The following is a 6,497-nucleotide window of genomic DNA, read 5'->3' on the forward strand; positions in this document are numbered from 1 at the left end:
TGCAACTTATGCAAATATACCAATACGGCAATACGATTTATGACCTGGCATTATTTACATAATTTCACAAAAATTTGTATTTTCCACCTCCCTTGGAGTCATAATTCACAATAAACTCATAAATGTTTTCTCAAAACTGGTTATTTTATTTATGAATTATGTTCTTTAAGCTCTAAAATTATCCTATAGTGACATATGTGCTTATTTAAATATATACATTTGCATTTATAATCTTTATAAACAAAATAAGTAAATTTCTATGGCGAGAGTGAGTGATTCTTACTGAATGTATTACCTTCACATAAATAACTGGCACACAATTTGTACTATAGCTGAGCTCATAGATGTGACATTCAATATGATTAAATAGTACATATTTCAATTATAAGGGATGTAGGAAGGATGTGTACTGAAATTTGATACTGGGTATTTTTAAGAAATCGCAAAGAATGAAAAGGAAGAAGACAATGGGAGATGTTCACATTCCTTTGGGCCTTGAAGATTAATAGTTGGCATGTTTGTAAAAGCTTTACTTCTTTATAGAATATGAATACAGATCCAGCCTCTGCCTAAATCTTAGAACATATGTAGTAAAATAAGGACAAGAATAAGTGATTAAAATATGATTAGGGCCACTGTTTGATTTTGCATAATCATTTTGACTATTGAATTATGCTAAAGCTAAGGATTTTTTTTCTGTGTAATAGGTAGTTCACCAAAGGAAAACTAAGCCTCCGTTAAATCAAATTTGGAGGATTGGTGGTTTTCTCCCTATTATCCCTGCTGTGAATAAGACTCTTAGCTGTAGGTTTTATCAATGCTGATGCATCGCTATGACAACTATTTGAGGGGCCTTTAACTCCCTATTTCACAAAGGTAATAAAAGTAAGTACTTCCCAGAGTCCAGCTCTGGCCAGGTCCAGGGTCCCTGAAGGATGGATGGTGTCAGAGAGAAAGGGAGTGAGAGAGCCCCGAGATTCTTTCTGATCACCAGGCAGGCATCTCTGTCCTGTCGGTTTTGGTGTCTTTATAGATAAAACATTAACATGGCATCAGAAAATGGAATTTTTACAATGGATAGTTCTCTATAATAAGATGTTTTTGGAAAATGTACAGAAACAGGTTTTACAGAAGTATTCTTGCAGAACTGCCCCAATTAGAGTGAGGTTGAGTAACTAAGAAAATAACAGGTGTTCTTAGTGAAAAACAGGATAACATGCACATTTTATTTATTCAGTTTTTATTTAAAATTTTTTTAATGTTTATTTATTTTTGAGAGAGAGAGAAACAGAGTACGAGCAGCGGAGGCGCAGAGTGAGAGGGAGACACAGAATCTGAAGCAGGCTCCAGGTTCTGAGCTGTCAGTACAGAGCCTGATGCGGGGCTCAAACTCACGAACTGCAAGATCATGACGTGAGTTGAAGTTGGACGCTTAACCAACTGAGCCATTCAGGTGCCCCAACATACACATTTTAATAACGCTAAGAGTAAGTCATAGGTTAAGTTGTAGATACTCTTATCCATCCTCATCACAGCTGCCAGGGTAAGGGAAAGTGTTTGTTAAATGTAATGTAGACCTTAGGGATGTGACTGCTACACATCACCAGTTAGCAAAGGTATATGTAGTAACTTATGTTCTACCCTTATCTGTTCCTTCTCTTTAAATTAGGCTCTTTGTCCCTGGGCAAGACTTAATTGTCCAGTTATATTCTTTATGGCACTGGAGAACCAACCATACCTTTCAAGAGTTTAGCTCCTTTCCAATACATAGAATAGCCTCTTCGAGTGCATTTACCTTTGTGTCTAGTTTTATGATTTCTTGAATACCTCGGGCATGAGAGACATTTTTGGTTAGCTCATTTACATGTTGAGCTATATGAACCTCTTGGACTAATGCAACGGTAGAAACAGAATTGTACACGTAAAGGTCAGTCTTTTATGAGTAAGGGTCATTAGCCTGTTCATAGCTCAAGGGAAAGTATGGAGGGAAACAGGACCTGCCAGAGACACGATGTCTGTTCCCATAATCATAAAAGAGGAAGTTCCCACAATAAGTTCCTTCACAAGGTGCAATCATCGTACCAGGGCCAGAATAAGGGGACAAGTCACTCTCAATACTGATCAACAAGGTACCTTGGGGGTCGGTGCTCAGGCAGAAATAATTGAGTGGGGGTGGATATCTGTCATCGTCTGATGGCAAGAGACCGTGCAACTTGTTTTAATATCACCAGGAGCCCTCTTGACTAGTGGGCTCAGAAAGGCTCCCAAGAATTACTGAACATGATTTGTTTGGAGAGACAATCCCCCATGGGCTCTGAACATTCTTGGGGAGCATGCCAGATGCCAGGCTTCTCTGTCTTCCGATACTGAACAGTTCTGTGCCTGGTTACATAGACGTCTAGTAGGTCAAGATAACTGGAATGAGAGCTGCTTGCTCTCTGGGGGAAGGTAGACTCACTTATTTGTTGTGTGCTCCACTGTAGGTCGCTTGCTCAAAACCAGTGGATTTTTGACCTTGAGTTTCTCAGCCATTCCAAAACTCCCAGGAAGGTGGGGGACCTGCTCCTGGGCCCATCGAATTACTCCATGGACATTGTGGATAGGGTACCCAGTGCATATATGCTGATACTCTACTAGTTTTTCTGTAATTTTTTTCCTCTCTGATCCAAAAGATTTATAAATATGTTAGTTTGCAAATGATAAGATCTCAAACTTTTCAAGAGTCCTGATATAATTGACCTCTTGACTCTAAATTTTATCAAAATTTAATTTGAGCATAAAATGTAAATATGTGTCATTGCACAGTTCTGATTAAGTTTCAAACATCTTTTTAAATATTCTTTCATGAAAAGCATTTCTCCTGCCAGTTGGTACTATGGCTCAAATACAGTCATCTGGATGGCACTATCTTTTTCATTAGTGTAATTCTGCTAATCACCTCCTCCTTGTTCCTTATCTTTTTCCACATCTACATTTGTGAAATATTGCTCTCCTCCTAAATTTCTAAACTCTCAGACTTTTTCGCCTGTTAATGGTCAAAGTTTATTTTTGGTATTCTTTATAATACTACTTCTCTCCTAACCAGCTATTCTATATGAATTACTCTTAATGTCTTTAATATGTATCCTAAAATTTATTTATTACTTGTTTATTCCTACAGCTTCCTTCTTACACATTTAATATTTTTATTGGACCTATGATTTCTGATGTACTGTGTTATCTACTTTGTTGTGTTCTCCCTTTCATGGTACAGTTTTGGAGATATTTTCTTTCTTGAAGCCAAGGCTAAAATAAAATTCACTATTTTGTAGAACTATGATTATATTAAACACATTTCACCTAAGAATCAAAACCAGAGGGTATTTTCTCCAAGTATAAAATATGAAAGTATTAATTGTAGATAACATGTATATTCTTACCATCTAGCAAACAGAGGTTTTACATTTTTATGAATAAAAACATACCCTTCATAATCTCCACACATCTTTAAGTGAATTATACATGCAGTATGTGGTAGAATTGGGATTTAAACCAGGGAAGACTGGCTTGAGTATTTAATATCTTAACTAGTAAGCTAGAAGGCATTCATTTGACTAGTTAGTAAATTCAAAAATTGAATTCCAAGGTCAAATTTTTCTCATTGCTCCTATGGAAGTAGCATCCAAATTAATTGCTTGATATTTGGGAACCTATCTTTATTACAACCAAATTTTCCCCAACATGTGACCAACATAAGCACCTACTGGCAACACATTGTCACTACACACCTAACACTTTCCTTATTATTATCATTTGTGCTTCTATCTTAGAAAAGAATAGTGCTTTCTGATATAAAATAGAAGGGTGTAGTGGACAGATGATAGACAATCTTCATCCATATCAAATTTCCTGACTGACCTTGGACTAAGTTGCATTCCTTGAATTTTAGGGTTTTTTTCACTGTAAGTCTGAGATAATAACATGTTCTATACAGGTTGTTGTGAGCTTTAAATGGCACTGCTATTTATGTGGCACCATGTAAGCATTCAATAAATATTATTTCTTTCTGTTCTTTGCGAAGTATATCATGGATTGTTATTTAATATCCAACATCTATTTCAATTTCACACATCACTGCTCTTCGGTGTACAGAATGGGAAACTATAGTATATATTTATTAAATTACTACAAAGAATATTAAATTAAAGGCTAGATCCTTTATTATAGTGAAGTACAAAGTGAATTCTTTGTAAGGCAAATATTTTTTTTGAAAAGAGAAACCTTCATTTTCTGTTTTTTTAAATTATTGAATCAGCTTTATAGAAGAAAGACATATCAATAATACATTTTCAATATTTGAAATAAAATTAATGACAGCAACTTATTCCAATAAAACAAACATATTTTTCAAGTAAAATACATGATTAAAATGAAGGATATGTTTTATAATTTTATTTTTATTACTCTCATAAGTTTTCCATCCTCTTTTGTTAAACAGAGATTTGGTAGTAACTTCTAAATGTCCTAAGACAAAAATCCATGTATTTCTTTTTGCCTTAGAGTTTCTGATGAAAGTAAAATACCCACATAGGCCAATAAAATCAAATGGCTTGTAATATAAAACTCTTAAAATATAATTAATAGGATTATTTCAATCTATTGGAATTCAGAACTGTGAGCCAAATTAGGGCTCAACACAAGCTAAGTTCTAGGGTGTGACCGAGTATTAGTCTACAGAATCAGATAATCATATTCTTATGATGTGATTCCCCGGTTCCAAAATTCACAAAGTAACTTGTCAAGCATCAAAATCTACCACATCAAGAAAGTATTAATCCAGTGGTATAGTCTCAATCCAAAACAGCAATTCAATTTTCCCTAAATCAGAGAATAGCTACTTTACTTGGTCACAGAAACTGATTTTAGAACTGAGAACTGGAATTTTGTATAAAATAAGAGCAAGCGTAGCACCTGGGAAGGGTGAGTTGGACTTTCACAAACTGGTTATCCATGTGTTAGTGTCAAACTTGAGTCAATACGGACAGCATAATGGCTCAGTCCAGCTGTCTCCTGCGTTATTGCTGCCACTGGGCAATAGGTAAAGACAAGTAGCCTCAGATATTTTCATTCATCCGTGGCCACAGCTGGGAAACAGGGGGTGCCTCACGTCTCCAACAGATCTGAGAAGATTCCTTTGGTCTGCCAGAATGCTGATAAGGAGAGGAAGGGCTCTGGATCTTTGCCATTGTATAACATTGGGCTTCCACCTGGGATCTTTAGTTATACAAGAAAGTCACAATAATGCCACTTAATTCCCATGTTAAGACGCCAAAAAAGCTCCATAATTTGTAGGGTAACTGAATCTCTGCTGATGGACAGCTGTCTTGGACATCTCTCAAAGAAAAGGTAAAACTTTTTGTAGCACAATGTCCAGGCAGAACGGAGGAAAAAGTACATTTTGCAGTTCATGATAATATTATCAATTATATGTTAAATATTATATTCCATATTACAAATTGAACATATCATAACTATACATTGTATGTAATATATTATATCTTTATACAGGGAATATATACTATATATCATACAATTTAGTGCATACAACACATTTTATACCACACATAATATGCTATATATTATAAATTTGACATTATATATACTAGACACTTGTATATGCATTCTAATGCATTTAATTTATTACAATAATGTTATGAGTTAGGAAATATTGTCTAAATCTTACAAATAAAGATTGAGACTAGCTATGCAGAGCATATTATTCTCATTTCCTATGCTAAAAAAAATCACAGTTAAAAATATGAGATGAGGGTAAATATTATTAGATCACATATGAATTTCTCTGATATTAGTTGTGTCAGGAATAACTACTGCCAAGATACTAGTGGCACTCAGGTGACCTTAGCGTGACATTTAATCTTCAGCGCTACCCAATGCACCTTAACTTTCTGCCGCTGGGAGGCACTCTTGCACCATAGGACAAAAATTTCTGGCTTTAAACTTGGTTTCTTACGCGCTTCAAAGGTTAGGACAGAGGCTTAAACCACACTGTAAAATTTGCAAATAATTCCTGCACGTTTCTAAATCAATAATGCTGGTGATCAGAACCTGGATTTTCTGGACTGGTATCACTATTCAGTTGTGTCCTAAATAGGGAAACAACCAGAAGATCTCAAGTTCTTCAAGTTAAGAAAAGTCTACCCATTTCTCCCTTCCAGGCAAATGCCAGTAGGCAGCCTAGAGCCTGGAAACGGATTTAGGCGGAGCCCCGGATGTGGTGGTGCCTGTCTGCAGACTGCGGAGCCCAGAGCCTGAGAGGACTGCAAGCTAGACTGAAGCTAAGCAGATAGGAAGTCCAAACAAGGAATCCATCCCAAGAGCTTGGCTTTAAATGTAGAAGCAGTCCATACAGTGAGAAATCAGAAACCTCACACCTTCCGGGGCTTTAATGGGAGAGCTGGAAATCAAACCCAGTGGGCACCCTGGAAGAAATAGCTGAA

The 6,497-nt window shown here is 36.1% G+C and overlaps 1 protein-coding gene across 1 annotated transcript in view; it reads left to right on the forward strand.

Moving 5' to 3' along the window:
• The window catches only part of LOC144244769 (uncharacterized), a 458,868-nt gene extending 452,591 nt beyond the window's left edge, over positions 1 to 6,277 (forward strand). Inside the window, exon 6 of the transcript XR_013339058.1 lies at positions 6,216 to 6,277. The gene's annotated coding sequence lies outside the window, so the exon portion shown is untranslated. The remainder of the gene's footprint in view (positions 1 to 6,215) is intronic.
• Positions 6,278 to 6,497: the final 220 nt, after the last annotated feature.

Source organism: Crocuta crocuta, unplaced genomic scaffold (assembly GCF_008692635.1).
Source record: "Crocuta crocuta isolate KB4526 unplaced genomic scaffold, BGI_CrCroc_1.0 scaffold188, whole genome shotgun sequence".
NCBI classification, from domain to species: Eukaryota; Metazoa; Chordata; class Mammalia; order Carnivora; family Hyaenidae; genus Crocuta; species Crocuta crocuta.